Consider the following 26,774-nt stretch of genomic DNA (forward strand, 5'->3'; position numbering starts at 1 on the left):
GCAACATGTGCCATGAACATCGGCTTAACTATATGATTAACCAGACATTATCAAATGGAATAACTTCTAAGCAATTTTCTAAAAGTGCCAATTATTTTTACAGAAATTGGTCACTAATATTCACTCGCCATTTATTTAAGAACCTCCTTGTTTTGGGCATCCACCATCTATCACACCCCATGCTAGATGGACATGCAAAGACACAGTCATTCTAGACTCCTCTCTTATGAAACATCCTCACATAACATGTTGTAAAGGAAATCTTTTCAGCATAAAAAACAATGGGATTATTACATAAAGCAACTAAGCAGAAAAATAAAATGTCAGTAAATTTGAGCAGCCATGGTACAGAGCTTTTCCTCATCTCGTCCTTGCAGGACCTGCCTAGTCCAACACCACTCTCTCCTGACTATGCTACTTGTATAATGGCATCACATCACTTCTTGCCCACTTTTAATTTTATTTAAATTATTAGTATGTACACAATTTTTAATATTTCTACTTTTCACTTCTATAGTTTTTATTTTCTTTTTATTCATACTGTCTTATATTATTAAATACATTAGGTAGAATGTATAGGCTTACTACAGCAGCTGTGAGAATCCCTTGACCTAAGAGTTTACCCCTAATATTTACTGAGAACCTGCTAAGTGCAGACACCAGGTTAGATTTTGGAAGGAGCTGACCTCCATAGTTGGGTAACTCTGAGGCTTCTTGCCAAAGATCAGTCATGCCCCTCAGCTTCCATCAAGAGCATAGCAAGTGAAATATCCCTATATTTAAATACCACAAATCATCCATTCCTCTGAATCATGCCTAGTGCTTTGTTACCACTGCCGTTTGGCACAGCCAACATGGTATTAATAGCTCACATGTTGATAGAGTGACTGGTACGGTACATTCGAATACATAATTATCCACTTGATTTTATTCAAGTTCTAACTTTCCACAATATACTGCCTCAAAAATGTTTTCTTCTTCTTCTCTTTCCTTTCTCCCTTTTCTTCCTCTCCCTCCATTTCTCCTTCCTTCTTTCCTTCCCTTTTTCATTTTCTGCATTATTTTCTCAGGTATACATGATAAGTGAGTCGTGTACAATGGGGAGTGAAGGCAGAGGCAAATAATGAAAATATGTTTATGAGAAGGATAAGAAGTAGGAGAGCGTCGCTCTAATTAAAGTTTCATTCTTGAGATTTAGTTGGCTTGTTCTTACAAGACAACTACAGACAATGTTTGGATGGCCATGGGTTCTGATAAGAAAACCAAGTTTTCAAGAAAGCTGCCCCTGACATCTGCTCCATAGCTTCCTAGGCAGAACCAACTGGTTGGCAGACTGGATTCTGCTAAGCAAACTACTGATTTGAAGTTCTGATTTTTCTTATGAAGAGCACAATCAGTACACAATGAAGTGCTAAAACTGAAGGAAGACTTGGTGATGAGAAACAAATGATTCTGCCATTAGCATTGATTGCTGATTGATTCAAGACAGACTAAGTGCAAACCTCCACAGTCCATGAAGAGAAGACAGGATTGACTGGTGGCTGCAACACGTCTGCTTTCATCTTGTCTATTAATATGAGGTGTTTCTTGGGAAGGAGTGTTCTGGTCGGGAGAGATGGAACCTTCAGCATAAAGTGATATTCCTGCAAAGAATCTAGACATGAAATAAATAGAATGGTATTTATTAGATGTATAGGAAGCACTAAACATTCTTCACTGTGGAATTACACTAATTCTTAGGGCCATGTCAAGCAGTTGACCTAATTAGCTATTTCTATAAACTTTATTATGATGATGAGCCAAATCCCTAATGTATTTTTGAAACTGGGAAACCTGTTTCAGCAACGCCATATCGAAAAACAGGTTTTAGCTTTTTCAGGTGCAGTGGACCCAGCAATGGACCAAAGCTGTGGAGGCAGGATCTGCATATTTGCTGTATCATTCTCGTCTGAGTGAGGAGAAAGAATCAAATAAGCCCCACATTTGTGGCATGACAGGAGTGTGCAAATTAATGTCCTCTTTGGTCTTGGGGTAAGTGCGAGGACGTAGCTTCTTACTTGCGCCCTGGGACTCAATGCATGAAGCTTGAAAGACCATAGAAAACAGAAGACATGCCACTGGCTTTTAGAAGAGAATGTTATTTTTTAAAAGGAGGTAGAGGAGTAATTTAAATCCCCACCAGTAAAAGAATAGACAAACACATTATAGTAAAGAGGCAAAGTGGAATGCATACAAAGAAGGAGATATTTCTATTATTATTTGTATAGGAAGGCATTCAATATATTAATGATTGCAAAAAAGAAATATAATATGATTCACTGTTATAAAGAAAAAAATACACACCCTTACATGCGTATATGCATGTGTGTGTTTACGTATAGAGAGATGTCTACAGATAAATAGGAACAAAAAACAATTTGAGAACAAATCTATAGGGGACCAGCTCTGGGGGACAGGAATTGTGCTTGTAATTTCTCTCTGTGTTCATGTTTATACATATTTGTGTTTGGGGTGTGTTTATATGTGCATGTATGTGTGTGTTTCCAGAAAGCCATCAGGGCCAATCATCCTTTGGTTAATAGTAAGACTGAATTATTTTAAATGCGGGTGTTTTCATCTAAAATCATAAGTGAAAATTACCTGCTATGAACTTTAAGTCTATTTTAGGCTGAAGGGAAGCTAACATCGTTCTCCTGATGATAAGAAGCCAGATAAGACCTACAAATGTTTGACTTACCTCTGATGACAGCACACGGACGTCTTCTGGCTGTTGCTCTCTTGTTAACTTCTGTCTAAGCTCTCCTTTATATTCTCAAATATTTGCAATTTCAAATCAACTTGAACATGCCCATGTGAAATCAGCTTGGAAATGCAGTTGTTAAAATAAGTGTAGACCTACCATTTGATCCAGAAATTCCACTTCTGGGTATCTACCCAAAGGTAAAGAAGTCATTTTATTTAAAAAAAAAAAAAAAAAAAAAAAGGAAGAAAAGAAAAGAAACAAGACCTCTGCCCTTGAATGTTTATCACAGCACAATTCACACTATTGAAAATATATGAAACCAACCTAAGTGTCCATCAATTCACAGATGGATAAAGAAAATGTAGACTACGACTCAGGCAGAAAAAGAAATGAAATAATGTCATTTGCAGGCACTTGGATGGAATTGAAGACTATTATCCTAAGCAAAGCATCTCGAGAATGGAAACCCAAATGCTGCATGATCTCACTAATAACTGGGAGCTACACGGTGGGTATACACAAGTACAAAGAGACATCAGGACGTTGGAAGCCAAGAAGAGGGAGCGTGGGAGGAGGGTGTGCGATGAAACTTTCCTATTTGGTACAATCAACACAAAGCCCTGACTTAAGCATTATAAAAAGTCTCTATGTAACAAAAACATTTGTACCCCTTAATAATTTGAAAAATAAATATAAATAAATAAATAAAAAGAAACAGCATCTTTATTCTTTTTTTTTTTTTTTCAGATTGAATGCAACTGGAGCCCCAGATTCTACCCATCATGATGGAGATCATACTGTCTTCTCTCTCACTGTTCGGACCTGTGGTGGATAGCCTGCCCCCTCATGTAGGACTTCTAATGGTGTTTAGATAAAATCCATATGTCGTATTGATTTGCACCCTGATGCCTGCACAGTGTACATTTTCTAACCATACTTTGGACCATCCTATTAATATAATTTAAGCACTTGGTTCTATTCCGACTGGAGCTCTCCTAGTCTCCATCCTCCATCCTCCAGGTAATGTGTCTGGTATTAATACTCAGGTATGGGACCCACAGTCAACTATGTCACATTGGTTTCTCCAAGCAAAGGGGAACTGGGCAGGTAGCTGCAGTGCTTTGTAAGGGTCACCCTGGGAGAGTTGCTATGTAATTCCCGGAGCTGCCTTCCTGCTATGGTTTGAGCTAAGGTTGGCTGCAAGGAATCTGACCAGGAAGGTGAAGTTATCCTCATGCTCAGAAAGCTGGGAGCAGGTTTCTGTACAGGCTACACTGTACTTAGTGCGTAACGCCACTAACCTGCTCAGTCTCCTTGCTGGTGGGGGTAGCAGTGGGGCACGTCTCTCCTCCAGTGCCCACTGTCTATATTCCTTCTGTCTCATTAAGTCTTTGGCCAAGTTCTTGCACAGATATGTGGCCAAAGGTGTCAGCTTTTTCTGTAGATCACCCCTGTGTCATCAAAGTTGCAAGCAATCTAGGAAGAAATGACTCTGGTTTGCTAACAGGGTTCCTGTTTGTACTCATGGATTTCAACTTGTCCTTGCTCTCCCAGCTTTATGTCCAGTTTTTCTCCCTGACCACAGTTCCTGCCGACCCACACTGACTCCAACCTTGCTCCCAGATTCCACCATCACATACGATTCAGTTGCTATAATAATCTTCATTTCTGTATCAATTACAGCGATGCCATTTCTCTGACTGAATCCTAGAAACTAATAGCAAGATCATTTCTTCCAATATCAGGATGGAAAAGGGGTCCCTGGAGCTGGTGCTTACTCACTGAGTTCTTTATTTAACTTATCTGTGCTGTGAATATGACTGAGCGTCTGACTCAGCCGGTGGAGCCTCTCTGAATTTCTTGCTGGAAATAATTTGGAAAACTTACAAGCAAGCAGGCTTTGGAGCCCTAGCCAAATTTTCTCAAGCACATCCCTATTGGGAAACAAAAATTTTGCTTTGTGATCACCACCCCTCCCCTTTCTCGGATGGGGAAATATCTGAAAAGCAGAAAGGTATAGAATATTCTGCTCGTGCTACCGAAATTCTAATGGTGTTTACCTGAAACACTTTTTATCATTCCCAAACTTTGGGGTTTCTGTTGATGATTGGCAAGGAACAGATTGCACTTTCCTGAACTGAAATCTAATGAAAGCCACAACGTGAAAATAAACTGGAGACACATGAATAAAGAAAAAGAAAAGAAAAGAAAACTCACTTCAAGAAATCTAAGCTCCCCCCTTCTTCCCTCACTTGCAGCCAACTAAGCTCCCCACACATTCTGATCGTCTCTGCACGGTGTCTGTGGTGGTGACAACTGATTCATGTGTTCATTTGCATATCCCCCGGTGCCAGCAGCAGAATACAGAATGGGGCCTCCTGCTCTGGCAGCCAACACAGCACTGGCAAATCAGGGGAGCTGTCACAAACAGCTGTCCATTAACGGAGTTTGTGGAAACAACCAAGAGCTGTTTGAAAATGCTAGGTGGTAGAATTTAATTGGAGTAGCAACTGTTCAAAATTAAGATTAAAAGGACCAGTCAGTCAATGAGGATTTCATGACACCTTAAAAAGAACGTTTCAGGTTTGATTAATGCTGCATGAAGTTTGCACATTTCCCTTCCTTGCCAGTAGGGTCTGTTTGTGGGTAGCTGATCCAGCGACTATCTATAATCTCGCAGTGAGAGCTCTGGGGTTCTAAAGGTCAGATATCTTATTTTTTAAGCTGGGATCCTAGATACTTTAAGCGAACAGGATTTTAATAGGAAGCACATACAGATGAAAGAGAGCGAGCCAAGTGGGAGTGGAAGAAGCACAGTTGGCGGGTTGGAGAGGGGCATGTATCTATCAGCGGTGCGAGTGTGACGCAGCTCCGTCCCCTAAACGCAAGATGGACAGACACAGAAAATCACAGAGCACATTCGCTTCTGGACAGCAAGATGGGGGAGTGAAGGGAGGCTCATCTCCATGGCCCATTTAATCCTTAGCTTCTCCCCTAAGCACTCCAAAAGGGCTATCAGATGTTGCCAACAGCTGAAGTGAAGGTGGGGAGTGTGTGTAGAGAGTCATTGAGTCATTGAGTGTCGGTAATCGTCTCTAAGAAGACTTTTTCACTCCTGAAAAATCTCAACTTTAACACTTTATTAGAATTAGAAAATAATTCTAGCCTGCCAGACAGAGCTACTTGTAAATCTGGAACAGAATTCCTAACAGCCCCAAACCTTGCATTTGAATGATTTTTTAATTCATGACTGATCTGTAGGTGCTCAAGTTAACATTCTGGGTGCCACACTCAGGATTCCCATTGTGGCCATTTAGCTGAATTCTTAGACTTTTATTACAAAATAGATTCACTGTCAAGCCACTCATCCCAAATGTACATTTTAGAATTGATTTAAACAGAAGCATATTGAGTTTAATTGAAAATGATAGCATGTGCACATTATGTTTAGATGTGTTTTTTTTTGGGGCGGGGTAGGCTTTTGTGGTTGAAACTATCATATCTATCATAGCAGATAGATAGACCGTAGAGTAAGGACAATGACTGCAAGGCTACAGTTCCAGATAGGTAGTGTATGGCAGCCAGGAGAGGAAGTGACAGCTGGTGGCTTAGTAAACAGATTTCAGTTTAGGATTTTCTGAACATTTTAATATGCTTCTCCACTGTATCTTTTGTTCCCAGTTCAATAACAAAGCCCCATTTTCTATTTGTTGCCTGGAAATATCAGATTGGTTAGAAAACAGATATAGAAAAAAGAAAATCATTTGGTATTAAAGCAAAACATTTCTAAATATCTGATGCAATGTTATAGAAATATGCAGGGAGGGTGAGCAGAAGGGAAGTTCTCCAGAAGGAGCGAGCCTGAGGATGTCTGCGAGTGGAAAATACATGGCATTGCGTTCCTCTGAGGCTTTTTCCTCCAACTATGATCTTTCCTCCCAAACATTGTGTTTCATCTAACTTCTACCAAACTGATCAAGAGGTCCTGCTGACTGGCGGTGTTTTGAAGGAGAAAATAAAAGCTGTGAGGAGTGAAATTGACTGACTAGCACTGAAGGCATTACTCCTATTAACAGCCTTGCTCATTTCATAGATGCCTTTGAATTCAGTAGTCTTGCTGAATGCACTTATTAATTATAATACTTGTCAAGAGTTGGTAGATTCTCTTGGATTTTCTATCTATGCCATCTTTCTTCTACAAATAAAAATATGTTTACTTCTAAACAAACGAACAAAAAAAGATGTCAGACATTGAAAACGAGGGCTATCACTGAGTCCGACCGTACATGTGGCATGTATTGTCCATCTCAATGAAAAGCACCAATTTGTATCTGCTGTAAAGATCTGTAAATACTGCTTATGGCAGCTAGTTTTTAATGGTTGCCAGCCTCAAGGGAAAACATGATTGAGTCCTCTGTGCTGCTCACATTGTAAGCAATGAGACCAGTGGAGCTGTTCTTTGAGTGGAACTGTTCCCCTCTAACTTGAAGCAGTGAGAGAACACTCCAGAATTCAGCTTTTCTCTTGCTATTTTTAGTTAAATTAGGCTCACAGTTGGAGCAAAGTACTGCTGCACTGGCCCATGATATGATGACCAAAGTAAACCACTAACATTTCTGTAACTTAGTTGTTGAGAAATCTTAGATTTGAATGAAAAGATAATTCTAATCAAGAAAGAACGAAACATAACCTGGGAACGAACCTTTCCTTTCACTACCTTCTACTGATGGGATCACAGGAGGAATTCATGTTTCAATGGCATTCTGGTCTCAATTTTCTCAATTCTTGTTTGAACTTTCAGGAAGAATGCAGAGGAGATTGGCAAATTTATTAAATGTTTTATTGAGCCTTACTAGTGCTAGTCCAATTAAAGCATGGCATATAGTAAGGAATATCATAAGGATTTGAAGGAAAGAACGGAGGAAGTGGACTCCAGGCAGTTAGGTGGTTTCTCTTATCACCTTTGTTTTCTTCTGTAAGTAATTAAGTCATCTCTTTTTGTCCCCTTAGACCTCTGGCTCCACATGCCTCTTGATCTGTCTCAATAGCAGCTCAGCAGAGACTTGTACTTTGTCTCGCGTGGACTTAGTTCTACTCTCCAGCATCCCTTGCTGTTCAGGGTGGTCGTGTGACACTTTCTCCTCCATGGAATCTGAGGAGAAGCACCGGCTTCAAGGTCTAGGCTCTTGAGAGTATGTCCCACAGGCGTGCTCTTTCTCCTCAGGCCATGACCAAGCCACAGAGGCCCTAGGAGATGGAAGAGCTGTAAAGGGAAAGGATCTTGGGTCCCGGAACCACTGCTTGAGGAAAGCTAACCACTGACTAGACACAGCTAACATACGAGACTGTCACACGAGTGAAAACAAATACGTCCTTTGTTTGAGGCCTTAAAAGTTTCCATCAGTTATTGCATCTTGTCCAAAGTGAGCTCATGAACATGACTGTGAATTTTGTAACCTGGTTTTTATTTCTGCCACCCGCTATTAATCCTCTACGCCTCTATGTCCTGTTCTCACCCATCTAACTGACAGCTCCTAGTTTTACTTGAGGCCTGGCAGGTGATACGTTTCTGGCCAGTTGATCTTCAGCTTTAGTTGCTGGTCTGCACCTGATACAGGGGCGCTGCTCACTGTGTGTAGTCACAGCTGTAGGATCTCCCCCATCAGAGAATCAGACAAGGTTCCCAGGGTAGGTGAATGGCTCCTTGGTGGAGGTGCAGCAAAGCGTAACCTGGAGGGCTGCCTATTGGCTGTTATGAACTTCTAGCAGAAAGTAGTCATTCACATTTTTCATTTGTAAGCCATGAGTTGAAAGCTATCTCAGCAAGGTTCCAGGGAGGCTTCTGCCTTTTCAAGCTGGATTCTGAGTTAAACTGGCATGTGACAAAATTATAAATGGGCCGTTAATTGCTGTCATCCTCAAAAATGTTTCTCTCCTAATAACCACTCTCCTTCTTCCTCCAAAGGAAGATGTTCTTTTGTTGACTCATTAATTCACGCAAAGAATGTGATCTTTGTCCTTTATGGGTTCCAAATGCTGCAGGGACCATCAGAGGCCAAGCACAATATGAATTCTGGAAGTACAAAGGTGAGTGACATAAAACACAGTTTCTGTTCATAATTTGTGGCATAAGACACATATCCATAGGGCAGGTGAATTCTGCAGTCTGCACAAAATGCTGTGGAGAGCCGTGGTGGAGTGTCCACACATGGAAGCAGAGATATTACAGGTCACAATTATCTTTTGCTGTTGTTGCTTTTGAAACAGAGTCTCACCCTGTGGCCCTGGGTAAAGTGTCATCACATCATTGTAGCTCCAGGAACCCCAAACTCTTGAGCTCAAGAGACCCACTTGCCTTAGCCTCCTGAGTAGTTGGGACTACAGGCACCTACCACAATACCCAGCTAATTTCTTTTTTTTAGTAGAGATGGGTTCTGGTTCTTGCTCAGGCTGGCCTTGACACAATTAGCTATTAAAACCAAGTGATTTCACTACACTTTTCTCTCACAACTAAGATGGGAGGTAGATGGTGCTTTTAAAACACGTGGGCGAAAGGGAAAATCATACATGTGCACATGTTGTATCTTCAATATTACAATGTGAATAGCAAGCTCAAACCAACAAGGGAATATCTTTCAAATGGCTTAAAGGATTTTCTCCAACTAATATTCTCTTCTGTTAGAATCCTTCAATTTCTGGTATAATTTTGCAAAGCAGTTTTATTTGTTCTTAAAATGGATACAATTTTAAAACATCTCCAGTTGAATTCCCTCTACTGAAAGACACAAAAAGTCATAGACCTTTCCCTAATACAAATGGGCTGAAACCTACAAATCAGTGACCCCAGCAGGACGCTGGCCCTGGCTCACTGCAAGGTGTTTTGACTTATTACTGATGGCAGCTGGTACTGTGGGCCTCTTAGGAAACTTTCTTATTCACATGTCAGTAGTTGCTTGGGATTATGGTATATTTTGGCTTACTTTCATGGATTCCAGGATAGGGGAGGTAAACTCACCTATCTTAAGACTAAACCATCTAGAGTAAGAAGCTGAGAGATGTGGGTCACTATGAAACTTTTGGGTTCATTATTTCACTTCCAAGGAGCACAGTCCATAGCATCCTTTCTGATTCACCTGTGCAAGTTTCAATTTGCTCAGCTTACTGGTGTTGCTGGGAGGGCGTCATTGGTTTCTGTCTGAGTGGATTTTATGTTTCCTGATTTTGGTGTATCTCAAAACTTTTGTAATAATCCCCACATAATTGCCTTTATCCAGAGGATGAGAGTGAAATACACACACTCACAAACACACACACAGATGTCCATGCAGTGGCATCTAACAACTTCTGTCCAGCTCACCTACAGTAAGTAATGCTCCTGGAAAAAGGTGGGCATGTTAGGACAGCTTGGGTAGCCGTAACCAATCTAATTTTAAAGTTATTATTAGAGTGCTTTTGAGCTTATTAAGAGTATTCTGACCACAACTAGGATACTAGTTTGAACTGAGAAATTTCTCTACTTACCAGTAGAAAAAACCCAGAAGCCTCCTGTATGCTGATGTGGCTGCATTGCTGGGCCAGTCAACAGAATGTTCGAAAAGAGATTATTTTGTAACACAACCAAAAAGAAATTTTTTAGGTATTTTTTTTTTTTAATTTTGAAACAGGTCTTGTTATATTGCCCAGGCTAGAATGTGGTGGCAATGCTTCATGGTGCCCTACAGGCTTGAATTCCCAGACTCAGGTGATCCTCCTGCCTCAGCCTCCAGAGTAGCTGGGACTAAGGCACCCACCACTATGCCTGGCTTAGGTCTATATTATTTTGATGGGATATGGACACTTTAAGATTATCTGCATACAGAAATAATGTGATTCTTATAGAAAATATTTACCTAAGTCACATTCATTTTCTTCCTAAAGGGAAAAAGTTTTTCTCATATATATATATATCAGTCAAATTTTTTGTGTGTGAATTCATAACAGGTCTTCATTGGATTTACACTTTGGCATTTAAAGTATAAGTATTTCTCCACGATTACCATATTTATACATGGAATGGAGTTTTAAAAAACGTAAAGGCCAAAAGAAAGAAAGACAATCCTAGTCTGGGGAACTAAGCTATAGCGTATGTGCTCAAAACACAATGTGCCCCACTGTGCAGAGTACTATTTTTCAGTTGCCTGTGTTTTGCTTAATGCTTAAGGTAATCATTTCAGCTATCGAAAATTTTAAAGAGTAAGATAAGAAGAAAATTAAAAGGAACGATTCAGTGCAGTGTGGAAGAGCTCTGGCTCAGGAACCAGATAGGTAAGGAGCCAATCATTAGTAAAACTGTAATCACGACTCTGGACAGCGCTGTGGCCCTTCCTCTGAACCTCAGATTTCTCCGTGGTAAGATATGAGTAATATGCTTTCTTAGGAGAGATACATCAGTTACTCCATGCACAATAATACGACCCTTGGCATGTGACAGTCATCCGCACGTCTAGGTGCTCTCTCAGTGAGGGTGAGCGTTACTTACTATTGTCATTTTCATCACAATCTCCCATCATGCAGCCCATTTAGACAGTAAGGTTTATTTCTTTCCCATCATTTCTATTATGCCTATTTTCCTTACATAATTTCATCATACTGGTTATCTGCACCCCTTTCAGCGAAGCATTTTCAAAGCCGATGCTACTATGTTTTAAAATAAAAGTTTCCAGTTCTTAAAATTACAGTGATTCGGTTACAAGATACATTAAGGCAAATGTAATCTGCACACCTATCCTAATTTGTGGTAACATGTGTGTTACACTAATCATCTGTCTGCTGGCTTTGACAAATTCTGTTCTAATATGCAATCGTTGTCTAATGGCAAATGCCATCTAACATGGTGATCCCATACAAAAGGTGTCATTCTTATTCTCTAGTGCCAGGATCATATAAAAGCTGCAATGCCTTTGCTCAGAATAAAATTTATATTCCTCTAGCGAACGATATCCAAATTTGGACACTCCTGTGCAAACTTTTTTGTGATCAGTTTTTTAGCACATACACATGTTAATACATACAGGCATCTCCTTTGCTCTGGGCACAGTTACATTAATGCACAAATATGCAACTTTTTCTTAAAAGGAGCCACACAGCCTGTGTTTATCAAACTTCAGGGAAGTTCTTATAACTAAACAGAGCCTCCAGAATGAAAAATAAATAAACAAATGGAAACACGGTGTATCCACATAACAGCATGGGTTGTGTTGCCTAGCCTAGCAACAGAGATCTTAGCTAGGGCTAAGACACAATAAAAAGAAATGTAAATTTAAAGGGAAAAAGAAAAAAAAAAAAGCATTAGGAGAAGAGGCAGGCTGGAGAGAGAGGGGCTGCCACTTAAATGGGAAGCCACAGCAGGTCACATCCCCACTCTTCTGTGTGTGTGCTCCGTGATTCTCATTCAGTTTGGCAAGATCCTCAAACAAAGTCCAGTGTCCTAAAAATATTTGGAACTATTACAAGGCATAAATTATAAATGTGTCAGGAAAATGGAAAAAGGTGTCTTGGGCCTCCTTAAAGCACAGAATGATCTCCACCATTATTCAACAATGATATGAACATCTTTTATTTCATTTCTCCTTAGCAGTTCCTTCTGTTTGCTATCATTTCCTGCTCGGCACCATGTCAATAATTACTAAATTAGCAGGACGCCTGTACAATTTCAGCTCAAGTGTTATTACTGACAAGTCAAACAATGGGGCTGATAGAAAAGATGGGACTCCATCTCCTTATTTAAATGGACCGTGTTCAGAAGGAAAGATTGAAGCCCCCCTTTTCTTCAAAAGAAGGAGGGAGGGAATGGTTTACATTTTGTTCAGCTCAAGGACACAGAGTCAGAGGAAATGCCTTTTTAACGTAAACCTCTTTTCATTTCCAGGGGACAAAAATGAAGGTTATTGAAAAGAATCGTGCTCGGTGGAAGAAGTAATTACATTTTTTCCCCAATTCTCAGAGGAATAATGCTTTTATATTTCCCGAGATGACCCAATTTGCACTACGAAATGCTCCCTTAAACGTCAGTGTGCGGACATCCTCACCCTGCATTGTTTTTCACTGGGAAAGATGCCCTGGTGCACCTGTGATTAATTTCAGTACTGGCCCTTCCATGCGCACAAGCTACTGTGCCAGGGTTGTCCCTTTTTACAATGATGAGTTAAAAATGAAAGACTTCTCTGCCAGTAGTTCAGAAAAATAAAATAAAATAAATTAAATAAATCAATAAGGTCAGAAAGTCAAGTAGCTACATGCATGAACCATCTTCTCAGCCTGTAGAAGTCAGAGCTCCCCACCTGCTTCAGGACATGAAGGAAGAGGCCTGACCACATGAGTGCTAGAAAGAAAAAGCTGAGGCTCTGGGTCCACTTACTTAGTGGGTGGCTAAGCGGATTGGAAGGAAGGGTTCCTAACTCCTCCACCATTGTTCTGCAGCCCCATGTGTATACATGTATTCATCCCAAGGACTCTGCTGTCCACATCTGGATAGGACCAAGCTTCAGGAAGATCTTTCCTCTACAATAAGAAGTAGTGCTTTCAAAACTGTATTGAATACTTATTAAAATGTGTGTACCCAGCAATATGATTGCTAATGAAGACTCCAAAACCATATTACATACATCTGAATCATTCTTTGATTATTTCTAGTAAAATGCTTCAAGCATTTTCTAGAAATTGATTTGTATTTGATATAGCTAGAAACACACTGGGCATAAAACTAAGCTTATTATTGAAATGTCAAACAAACCTTTCATCACCCCTCTAGCTTGTAGTGAGGTAAATCTTTATTTGGGATACACGTGCGTGCGTACACACACATGCACATATATTTATGAGAGTGTATACATTTTTTAAAAAGGAGAAAACTATTAAAATTTTAATACTCAAGTGATAGTTGACTTCTGCAATTAGAAGAGATACAAGATAAAATCAATCTACAAGATAACAAACATTATCGGCATACACGGATTTGGAATATTTTAATACAGTTCATTCCTTAAAATGTGCATACACTCTTTTGGCACCTTCTGTATATATGGGGTGGACATAATGTTCATGTGCAATTTAAAATAGTTGTAACTTTAAATTGCACACAAACTTTATGTCAATCCTGTACAGTCTGTTATAGTCTATAAGGGTTCACCAATAAACTCTTCATTTCTGAAATAGAGACCCTTCACAGTGTCATCTAGCATGTTGGAAGGGCCAAACCTAAATCTTTCAATCTCCAGAAAAGCATAGGGGGACTTCAATAGGTTAATGAGAAAAATTCAGGAAGTTAATCAGCTTTCTACTTGTCATAAGTTTTAACTTTGTATGATTACCATTTTTTACATATTTTTTTTAGACCAACTGAAAAGACAACAATATGGATAATTTAAGGTGATTTGTTTTGAGGGCTGATGGGGAACTGGGCTTTCTATTATCTGTGATAACTCAAAAAGAGCTCTCTGCAACCACTAGAGCAATGAAATACCCAGCAAGCATGTGCACTGGGAGACTTAGAAAAGAGAGACGTCTCTTTTACTTATAAGAACTGAGACTTTATATAATAAACTCTCATAAAGTTGGTGAATGAGCATTTGCCTCCCTTCCTCATGCCTCTTTCATTTGATTACTTTTGGTCAAGAACACAGTTGTAAATGGGGGTAATTTAAATAAAGACCCCAGAATTCATGTGCGTCAGAGCCAGTATCCAGTCATCCTTGGAAAGTGTGGATAGCTCTCCTTTCCCAGTGCACAATCACCCTGCTCAAAGGCCAGAGGTCCCTTACGTGAATACAAGGAAGAATATTACCATATAAATTGCTGGCAGAGTTGCAAATTTCTTTCTCACAAGGATTGGTTTCATCTAAAGGAGACTCATTGAAGAACCACGATTATCTAAATGTGATAGTTTGAGTCAGACTTTTGTTCATAAACCAAAAACTTTGCTGATTACAAAAACATGGAAAATTTTTGATGACTCCTCATCTATATCAGTTCTAGAGATATCATAAGTCAATTAGGCAAACTCAAGATCTCTGAAGATCAAACTGTTCTGATTACTGCTCTCATTCTGTTACCCATTAGAGTCCCTACTCCTCTCTGTCTTTCGTAGTTAACCTCCCTCCCTTTGGCCTCTGTCTCTCAAGGAAACCATCTAGAAGGGTCTAGTTCTATATGTATAACAGCATTTCCCACCCTAAATATTTTTCTAAAGGGAAAAACCATCACAGAACCTCTACAGGTGGCAATGTGTGCATCTCTCAACACATTGAGAAATTAGTATACGTGATATCCTCTGGACCTTCCCAAGGTAGAATGGCAATATAATTAGAGGTAAGTGAGGAAGTCTTACATAAATACACAACGTCGTTCCTATCATCCTACGCCTTCAGGAGCCTTTCTATGCAGTGTACAAAGGAGATTCTGGACTCTTAGCTTTGTTGGGCATAGGCCACTAGTGGTGCAGCGTAGAGTCCATCAGTTGCTCAAACTGATAAAGTCACTCCCAGACTCTCCTGCTACCACCCTGAATCCAGCTTCTCTGCTTAGTATATCTCTGTCAATAAATTATTTTCCTGATCAAACATGATATTTCTTCCAACCTGATCCAACACTTTCATAGGCCAATACCTGCATTCCCACATTTCTGTCACTATATACTGGCAAAGTCTTACAATTCTGTTGGTACATGGACTCTGTATCTGTACTCTACCCCTGAGGCCTCAGGGACCGAGCTATAGTTTTAGGTTCAGGAGGACTGAGAGATGAGGGAGGAGAATCCTGAACACCAGCAGTACTTTAGAGACAGTGATCTCAACAGATTATTCAGGAAAGGGCAGGCATCTTCTTAGAGAGGAAAAAGGATGCTTCTACTGGCAAAGGAGGCTTAGCAAAATTTAAGTCAAAGGCTGTCAGCTTCCATGGAATTTGCCCATATATTTCTATCCAAAATTTATTGGTTCTTCTTCCAATAAGTAACCTAATGTTAAATTGAGACCCTTAAAAGTTTTGAATTTAATTTGTTGTTCAGGTCCTGTCCGGATTAGCTGTAGAGTTTGTTTTTCAGAAATCTCATGGCTGTAGGAGATAAGAATTTATTTTAGGGTGATCAGAAAAGCTGTCTGGTTCTTCATATAGAACTTTAGCTGGAGATTTAAAACCTCTTCTTTATTCAAGTTACCCTTTGCAACCAATAAGCCCAAAGGCTCTTATACTCTCTACTTTCATAAAAATACATATATTTTTTATTATCAGATGCTTGACCAGATTCTTACCTTCAATGGACACTTGATTCCAGACAAGTGCAGGTGGTAGTCGAGGGAATGATTTTCCAGTGCCTGGCACGGACTCTCAGTGTTTCATTTACCAGCAACATCAAGAACTTTAATGTTTCTATAGTCAGATCAGAGAACCAATTCCAACATCTCTGAATAATAATTGTCTTCACTCATGAAGGCAGAGAGTGAATGTTAGGGGAACAAAGGACGTGTTGTAGGAACCAGGCACAAATATGGAGGAAATGGAGAAATGAAGGTGTATAAGGAGTTGGTGGGGCAACAGTGGTTGTTGCTGGCCAGCAAGGCCAGGAGTCAAGAAGATAAGCTGGCTATTGACAGGAGCTCAGGGTAGAAAACTGGTACTCATACCCAACAGGTCTCTTCAACACTGTGTCTGGTTGTGATAGACTCTAAGAATATTGTCCACTGTTTTACTTTTGCTTCTAGAACTCAGCAAGTGCCTTTTTCTGCCTTATCATTATAGCTCAGAACCGTCCAGGGAAAGTGATATTGGAATACTCGCTTCCCACCTCAATCCAGCGAAGATAGCAAAATTCAGCCCTGGGGTCTCACTGGAAAGAGTGAAGAAAGTAGATTTTGGACACAGGCCTGATGACTTCTCCTGTGTGATCTTAGGCAGGGTTTCTCATCTTGTTGACCTTACTGTCCTCTTCTGTTCATTAGGAACAGTATATGCAAAAAAAGGAAAAAGAAAAGAAAAGGACAAAAAGAGATAAGGGGATGATATTTTAGTGTTAAGTTAAATGTATAAAGGAAAACCTTTTTTATTTATTAATTGCTTTGTGTTAACCACTATACCATGCAAGACCTACCCAAACTATCTAACTCCTTCCTACCCAAACTACCTAACTCCTAAAAGATACTTCAGAATGATAGATTTATGATATTTTAGAGACCCAGGAAAGAAAATAAACAGCCTTTGAAGCGAAATGTGGGTGTGAATGTTGACTCAGGGTAGTTATATACCCTTGACCAACTTGCCATGTTTCTCTAATCCTCAGTTTTCTAGACTGTGAAATCAGATAACAATATCTGTCCTTTAGAATTATTCTGAGGACTAGAAATAATGCCCTGGATGTTTACCCATAGCAGTTACCACTTAATGAGCTTTTATTGTTTCTGTTGTTATAATAATTCAGACTGCAGGTTATCAGATGCAAGAATTAAACACACTCCTGAGACATTTACCTGACCCTTAGAAAATAAATTGAACATGTCCATGCGAGTCCATCACTAAGCACTGCCCTTAGAGGATTTATGACTTATTCACCTGTTTTTGTTTTGTTTTGTTTTAATTCCCAGGGCCTTGTTCAGGATGTGACTCATACCAGGCCCTCAAGAACAATCTGTAAATCAAGACACTTGGATCCTTGGCATGTACAAAAGGCTATCATTTTTCAGTCCCAAATTAGCCCAGTGCTGATCTCTGATTGCATGTTTGCAACGATCTGCACTTTCCTCTTCAGAATTCTCATTTATAGCAACATAGCAAATGTAACATCTGATCTATAAGACTTAGAAGTGAACAAAGAATGGCACAAAAAAGTCTGTGCTGGGCAGCCTGCTTCTGTAATTGAAACAAGGAATACACATGTATCAAAATGTATTGTTTTCTATACCTGAATTCAGAAAGAACAACATCCTCCTAAAGAAATATATACTCACATGGACATGTTGAAAGAAATATCCTTTTCTTTATTTAACCAATATTCAGTGAAAGAGCTGTTAGCATGGCAACAGATTACATGGGCTGTAGGGTGGGACCAAGGATAAAAAGAGATCTTTTGGAATCAAAGCTATGGAGCTGAAACTAGTTGACTGAATGAGTGACCTGTGCACAGATCCAGGTAAAATCATCACATTCAAAGGTTAGTATGATTTCTGTTATACTTTATCTTTTACTTTCTCTCTTTTCCTTTTCTGTGAATCCCCTGATCACCAGGCAGAGCTTTGAGATTGTGGATAAATTTCTGACATTGAAAAAATAGCAAGAAGGGCTGTTTCATGATTGAGTTTAAGTACTGCCCTCAGTGGACTCTGCAGACATCACTGTTGTCCACCAGTCTCAGGAGGGCTTTCTAGAGGCCAGGCAACTATTTAATGGATTCAGGCCAAGTGGGTCCTTCAACCTGGCCTATGGTTATTTTCTTGGTTCCAAAATGAATAGTATGAATAGACGTATTTACTAACTGGAAGAATCTTTATTTTATTTCAACGAGCTTTAGAGTGAGGGCTCCTATAGAAGCCTCAGTACTGCTTCTAGCTATAAAAATGGTAATCCGGGTTCTGTATTGCATTTGTAGAGGAATGTCAGGCATTTAGTGTTACGACCAGGGACTTGAATATTGTAGAGGTTACTCCTACCACATCCCCTTTCAATTTGACTGTTTGTCTTGTGCATAAGAAATACGGATTTTAGAGAATGCCAGGAGATTATAACAGACTTAATCAAGTGGTAATTTAAACTGTAGCTGCTCTTCTTTACTGAAGCAAATCAATGTATCTTCTAGCACCTAATGTGTGGTTACTGATTTGTGAAATGTGTTCTTTTCCCTCTGTACCTGTTCATAAAGGCTGCCAGAAGCAATTAGCTTTCACCTGGGAAGACCAGCAGTGCACTAATATTGTCCTATGTTGATTACCCAATGCTCTATAATATCACCCAACAACTGAAGGACCAGATAAATATTTTTATGTTTGTAGGCCACATATAGTCTTGCTTCACATTTTGTGGTTTTGAAGTTATTTTAAAAACATAAAACCATTTTAAAAACAGAAACCATATAAGAACAGGCCACAGGCCACATATAGCACGTGGTTCAGTTTGCTAACCCCTGATTTAATCTACAGGAAGCTTGGTCATATCTATATTGCATAAGACCTCATCATTGGTCCACTACACTGTTAACATTATGCTTATTGGACCTTGTGAATAGGAAGTTGGAAGTTCTTTACAAATAGTAAGGCATAAGTGTGCTGGCGGGTAGAAAATAAATCCCACAAAATTTTGTCTGGTGTCCTTGCTGAAATTTCTAGGGATCTAATGGTCTTGGCATATCCACTTATCCCTTCCAAGATAAGAAAAAATTGCTGATTTGAGTCTTCCTACCACTATGAAAAAAAGAAAAATACTTAGCAAATTTCTTTAGATTTTGCAGGCAAGATAGACCTTATTTTGGTATGGTAATTCAACCTATTTCCCAGGCAATTTGTAAGACTACTAGTTTTAAGTGGAGCCCATAGTAACAGTTTAGTCTATAAGAAGTTTGCCACATGAGACGGTCTCTGTGTTGGGCCACATGATGGAGTGAGTGGCTCCAGGGGTGCTTTGAGGGGTAATTGGCAGAAGGGATGTTGTACAGTGGCTTGGACAGATTTTGTACATGAATGTATGCAATTCACTACACAGTGTAATTCTTTAGAATTTTGAAGCAAAACAAAGCTTTGCCATCTTCTCTATGTACTTACTCTCCCTTTGAGAAATAGCTCCTGTTTACAACTCTTCCCTACTAGAGACAAAAGACGTTATTACAAATCACAATGTTACCAAGGCATACCACCTGGGCTACTGAGATCAGACTGGTTGTTTTCTGATTAACACAGACATAAGATGGGATATGTACAACAGCACTGGAGGAAGTATATATGGGATAAAACTTTAGTGAAGACTTCTCCTAATACAGTTTCTTCTCTCTCTCCTGTTGCTTTATGGAAAGTTCCTGTAAGGAAGACAAAATGTTCAGACTTGATTATAGGTAGTTCTACCCAAAATTCTGGAACCAGTGGAAAACAATGACAACTTTAGCATTTTATTCAGGGGACACCTAGACAACAGTGACTAAGAGATATTTCTGGCTGTGGGCAATGTTAAGAAGTACACATCTTTGTCCATTTTTTCTCTGTAAGAAGAAGTGACTAGAGGTACAGATCTACCCTGATTCATTGGGAGTTGCCAAAGGTTTGGAAATGTAGTCTGGGAACTCACTGGAACAAGGGTAACAAGTAACTCTGGAAAGGTTTTTCTTTTTATTTTGGCATAATATGTCATTTATGTTCCATGGTAATTCTCACAAAAAAACAAACAAACAAAAGAAACCCATCTATTTCAGAGGAGTTTTAATACATAGATGACCTCCTCCATGTACGGCAGTCAGGCCCTTCCCCTAGTGAGGTCATGATCGTGGCAGCAGGCGCGGTGATTTTGCATAGGTTCATCTATATGGGCTTTGCCTTGCCAAGTTCAATCTCATTGTAGTTATCAACTTGCCAACAGAAGGCAACAGTAAACACCTATTATGGCATCACTCCACAGGAGAGCAATTAGCCACTTCTGCTTTCTTACTTAACCTAAGACATCTTCTTTTGCACGGTATACCCTTCCAATGTTAATGACTGGGAAAATTTAACTTGCATCTCTTAACACTTCAGTGGCTTAGGAAAGTGGTTTATCTAAAATAATCTTAGCTATGTGGAGCTCATTAAAATTGAAATTATTTTTTAAAATGAAAGAAGGATAGATTCAAATTCTTAGCCAGAAATTTATGTAAGTTCAACAAATAATTTTCCTAAATAGCCACACAAATATTACCATCAAATATTTAAAATGCTCCACTGAAATCTCGTGATTTGGCTAACATTATGTAAAGAACAAAAAATAAGGAAGACTAGCTGATTTAAAGCTTTCTACTGTCTAGAGAGTGTCTTGAGAACTCTCAGGTATAATATTTATTCCCCTTTTCCATCATGATTTATTCTACAATTTATAATCACACTTGAACTGCCAGTTCTAAATCAAAGAGCATTTTTGAGATGGTAACACGATTCTGTGGAAGACTACTAAATCTCTCCCCTAAGCACACTTGAACTTTCCAGTACTCCTTGGGGAAGACTCATAAGATACAACACCACGGCATTCAAGCTACTCATGTAAGAATATTATGATTTTTGCTAATGGGACCATTAAAATACAGGTTTTGATAGAATCTGAACTATTCCTTCAATAAGCTCAAGTATGATAACCGAGGTAGAATTTATTTTTCACACCATACGTTGTAGAACTTGAAACTGTCAGCTCATTCAACCAGTCAGTAAACCTGTTTGATGATGAGACATGACTAACCCATGCAAACCAATATTAACTATCTAAACACGAACTCAACAGACTGGGCACCAAAGTCAAACATTTTTGTTTTTGAAATTTCTAAACTAACATTGTGGCATTGATGAGTGAAAGGGAAATTAGAAATCCCTTTCTGATCCGAAGTCTTAAGGTCTGAACCGTACAGAGAAGCAGAAAATTGGGTAGAAGATGGAATTGAGGGTGACATCACTGCTCATCTCATTCTCAGGGAACCTGCAGCCCCTTTGCTAAGCTTTTCTGGTGAACTTTCTTTCTACTCAACCTTCCTGGTCAGAATTTAAGCTACTATAATTTGTGGAAGAAGAAGGAAAGGAGTTATACATCTACAAAACTCTCCTTATTCTTTTTAACATTACTTTCCTTTTGAAACTTAGGAAACCCACGCTCAGAGTTGAAAAGCAAAGGTGCTGACAACTCCATCTAAATTGAAAATAATTGGGTGCTTGTGTGTCAAAGCACCAAGGCACAGAAAGCCAAGTATCTGAACATCAATGGAAAGGCAAGTGGGTCAGAAGATAACCTGCACATCCTGTATCCCTCTGTATCTCTACCTTCTGAGGGCTCGTCTTGGAATTCGTGGTGTTCTCTTGTAACCGAATGAAGTCAAAGCCTCTTATTATAGTATGTTAATAGTGCCGGACAATTCAGCCGAGACCCCTAGAATGGAAAGGAGTCATCTTTAAAGGCTTGAGAGAATGTAAGAACCTAAAATAAACCATAGCAAATCCCGACACTACAAAAGAAAATATCTGAAATATTCCTAAACCAAGTCTCTGAGCATAAGGATCTTTTCTAAGCTAATAAGACATTGAAGGCGATAATCAGACAAGCACAAATCAGTCACTTTGATGCAGTAATTAGATGACAAACGCGTGCATGCATTTCTCACGCAAGGAAGAGAAAAACACTTCTGAATTTCACTCAAGATTTATTTTGGAAAATATATTGAAATAAACTACATTTTTATTTCTTGATATAGAATTTAGCGTTTCAAAATTAAGATGGTATATACTTTGACGGTAGCGTAACATTGTTCTGACTTGAGACATCCCTTAGGGGATAAAAGACTCTTATATTAAGAGGCTCCACTTTCATTCTAGAATTTTGATGATATGAAATTCTGTGATGGAACATTACAGACCCTGGGCACTGGGAACTGTTCCCCACCCCCATTAGTAATAACCAACTTCTAATAGAACTTCTGGAAGGCAGTGTATTCCATACAGAGAAAATAGAGAGTGGTTTGGAGTTACTAAACTTGGTCATATCTTAGTTATATTAATTTAGAAAATATATTATAACAGTCTTTCTGAGTGTTAATCTCTTCCTCTCTAAAATGGTGATAACAGTAGTTATTGTGTTGTTTGCTAAGGTTATTGATTCCAACATCTCTTTTAATAAAAGCAGTAGTAAGTGCTTAATATACATTCACGCGTCTGTCTCTCCTGCCATTCTTCTATCTCTTTTCTTCACAACAGAGGTAATATATTAGATTCAACTGCAAATGACTAAAAACCCAAAATAACAGTAGCTTAAAACAATAGAGAAGATTTTTTTCCTCTTCTGAAAATGTAGGCAATCTAGGGCTTTTATGGCATTTGTGTGATCACAAAGTCACGGCCCGATAGTGCTCTTGAGTTCTTCCTATCACAGTCTTATTTCAAGAGAAACTGTGTGTGTGTGTGGTGGGGGGGGAGCACTGTCCTTAACCACAGGGAGACTCTCCGTAATCTATGCGCAGTGCTTCTGCTTATATCTCATTGTACAGGATTTAGTAACAAGGCTGCCATGACAGTTAATTTTATGAGATCACTTGACTGGGTCCTGGACTTCCCAGATATTTAGTGTATATGGGAGGGGATTTCAGGTGGAAATTGGCATTTGAATCCACAGAGTGGGTAAAACAGAGTCTATCTTAATACTAACAGCTGAGAAATTTAGGAACTTGAGAACACAGCTGATTATAAAAGGCTTTATTCTTAGCAGAATGAGTTGAGATTTTAATAAAATAATCACATCATCTTTTCACATATTTCCACCAAATGAAAAATGAAAAGGAGAAAAAGGTAGAAGAAGAAGAAAAGAAAAAGTAAGATGTGTCTTTGTAGTGAGAATCCAATTAACAGATGAAAACCATCAGCTAAGTCAGTTTTCTGCCTTCATATGGAAGAGAATTGGCTGGATATTCAAGCTAATACTACATAAATGGGTCTGCTGGGAAGTAAGAATAAATTTGGCAGCAATGTATTTTACTCAGCAGTTTGGGTATGTGAGTTAGAGGAAAGGTACTGGTTTGAAATTAGTTTGCACACACTTAGAGACTATAGATGCTATGGGTTTTTAACTCTTTGAGTTACAATGTTCCTCTCTCTCTCTCTCTTTCTTTTTCTCCCCCAAACATTTACCTGGAAATGCTGAAATGGCCAGAGAAAACCCAGTCTTTGATTTTTTTGGCTTAGGCCTGATCGTGTCTAGAATTAGTAAAATTGATCTAGGATGCTTCCCTCAAGGAGTTTGGCCTTGCTTCCCTCCAGGATGTTTGGCCTTGCAGTCTTCTTTGAGAAATGATGAACGAGGAGATGATTTCAGGATGGTTCTGACACTGCCTACGACTAAGCCTCACCAGCCTCATTCCAGATCTCCTTCTGTGATAAACCCTCAGCATTACCTGCAGAGGGACACCCTGAACGGGATCATCTAAGAAGAAAAGTGGAATATTGCTGTAAACTTTGTTAATTTCCTCTCTTAACCCTCCAAAAGGCCTTTCCCCTCCCTGTTAGGTTGTTTCTAGAAGTATTTCTCTCTCTGGGATTCTTCAACCCTGTGGCTTTATGACTTGAATTTCCTGACCATTTACCCAGTCTGGGGCTGGACAGAAGCACTTTGTCCAAGGCACCACCAAGTGCTATGGCATCTCTGCTTGGCTCTGCGATCCTTTCACACCTCTGAAAATCTCTGCCTGTCCCGAGTGCAGCTGTACTTGGCCGTGCACAGTTTCCTGCTGCTGCCATTTAAATGATAACAGCAGGTTCAAGTGATTTGCAAACTGCCAGAAAAATGACCTCAAACACTCTCATCATTTCCAGAGACTGTAGATACACCCTTAGGCCAAAGCCACAACAGAATTTTAAATAAAGCAGGATAAATCCAAAGTGACTAACTTCCCACTTCTGACACTTCCTACGGCTAAGGCCCACCAGCCTCGGTGCAGTTCTTGTTCCGGGATAAATGCTGCCGCATTACCTGCACAGGGACACCCAGAACGGGACAATCTAAGAAGAAAAGTGGGATATTGGCTGTGAACTTTGTTAATTTCCTCTCTTAACCCTCTACAGGGCCTCTCCCCACCCTGTTAGGTTGGCCAAATTAACTCCATCTTGAAAAGTCATGCTGTGAGACTCTAACGGGTGCACATAACTCAGGTAAGAGAGAGACACACTGCAGGCTCGTCCTTGCACCAGCCCAATTACAGACCCACCCACGCTGATACTCCAATAGGAAGAGCCTGCCAGGAGAGTCCCTATGATGAGATAACATCACCGGTGCCTGATGAGAATAGTTTGGCAGTCCCTGATAGAAACCAGCTCTCCCTCTGCCAGCTGTATAAGACCAGCCTCCCTCCCTCCACCCCTGCTCACATCTTAGATCTTAGCCCACTTGCACCCACGTGTCAAAATAAACAATGCCACCTGGGTTACACTTTGGTCTGGAGCGTTCCGATCTGCTCCTTTCTTCAGTTTTTACCTATCACTCCCTCACTCCCCAATATTCAAAGGGTATTCTCAACACAATTCAAAATTATTTTGGTTTTTTCTTTCTTTTTCAAAAAGCTGACTCCTTTACCAAAAACTCATCCTTTAAGAGTGAATGAAGACCAAGCCTGTCACATTCGACACTGTTTTCACCACCCCCAAGACAGTGTTTGGCTCATAGTGGGTGCTTAATAAATGAATCTAAATTCAGAGGAAAAGCCTTATGTGGGGAAAAGCAAGTAGCACGGCTGAGAGTTAACGAGTCATCAACTGGGTGCTGCTGTATCCTTCTGACCCAGCCAGGACCTTATGCCAAGATGGGCACATTTCTGCCCAACACTAGGTTCTCTTGGTGAATTTGGTTTCAAAGCACACCATGTTTCTTTCCGTGGTAATGTATTTTTTTACTGGGGTATAGATTTTCTAAATGTATGCAGATGTACACAGGATGGCTCATTTTGTTATCAATTCCCCAAGCGCTGGCTCCCTAATCATTAACTAATTGTCTCTGTGCTCTATCGACAACTTGGTCACCCTGTTGCTAATTTTTGCTGACACATTTGGGGGCCCCAAGAACTGGGCTCACCTTTGGCTGGTCACTCAAGAACCACAGGTGGGAAGACTATCGACCAGACTGGCCCTTGTGTTCAGGGAAACCTTATCAGCGTTTCAAGTGATTTGTCTAATGAGGCATCATTAATTGACAAAGGGCTGGTGGATGAAGAAGTTCCTTTACCAATACGACATTTTGTTAATATGGACCAGAGGATTAGAAAATCAGATGCATTCCTGTGGGTGAGACCCAAAGGCTATGCTTTAGGCAAAGCCCAGAGAGCAAGGCTCCTGATGGCTGCCTCAAATTTCTGATCGTGTGTGAAATTTATAAAAGATAAGATGCCCTAAAAATCAAACTTCATTAGTAAAATTCATGGTTATAATTTGTGAGATCACTGCACAGAATCAGGGATGTTGATGTTTGGTTATTTTCTTAAAAAAAAAAATACAGGTGAACATTCTAGGGACAGAGCTGTGAAATAGATGGCAACAGCGGGTATTAAGCTTTGGCGGTGATAAGGCCGTCCGGACTAAGCAGCCAAGACACACTGACATGTCAGCCCGTGGGAAGATCCATTCACCCACGAATATGTGCTTAGTTAATTCAGGGGCCCCTTCTGGTGTACATAGATTATTGGGATGTGGAGGTACACGTGGGTAAACATCAGCTAACAATGGAGATATCAGAGTGTTTGTCCCCAGGCAGCTTACCTTTGTAGAGGTGAGGGGAAGCTTGCCTTTTCCCCCGGAAGTTTGCTGAAAGATCATTACTCACAATTAAGGCAGATTAGTAAGAGAAATGTTTATTTCCAAATACTACATGCATGGGGAGAATCACAGAGTGATTACCCAGTGCCTCAGTGAGGATCAGATACCTTTATAGATGACTCTTAGAAGAAGGGGAACATGGAGTGTGGGTACCACAGGTGGTTGCTGAGAGGGTGAATAGACGGGGAAATAGATTGACTTGTAAATTAACCTGAGAGACAGGTGTTCTGTTTTTAAAGATTTCAGCCAGGTCTGCTGGCATTCTGGGGGAGTGAAGGATCTTCCAGTCAGCTTTTATGTAGATAAATGGAAAGTCCCTTACAAGTGTTTTCTGATCTAGAATGGACTTTAATTCAAAGTATTCTTTATACCAAGTAGTCATATTTTGGGGTGAAATTTCTTTTTTTTTCTTTTTTTTATTGAATGGTAACTATGTACATTAATGCACTTCTGGGGTACAGTGTGGGGTTTTCACATGCAATCCGAAATACTTCCATCAAACTGGT

The sequence above is a fragment of the Otolemur garnettii genome, unplaced genomic scaffold (genome assembly GCF_000181295.1).
Source record: "Otolemur garnettii isolate 467f Iridium unplaced genomic scaffold, OtoGar3 scaffold00029, whole genome shotgun sequence".
NCBI lineage: Eukaryota > Metazoa > Chordata > Mammalia > Primates > Galagidae > Otolemur > Otolemur garnettii.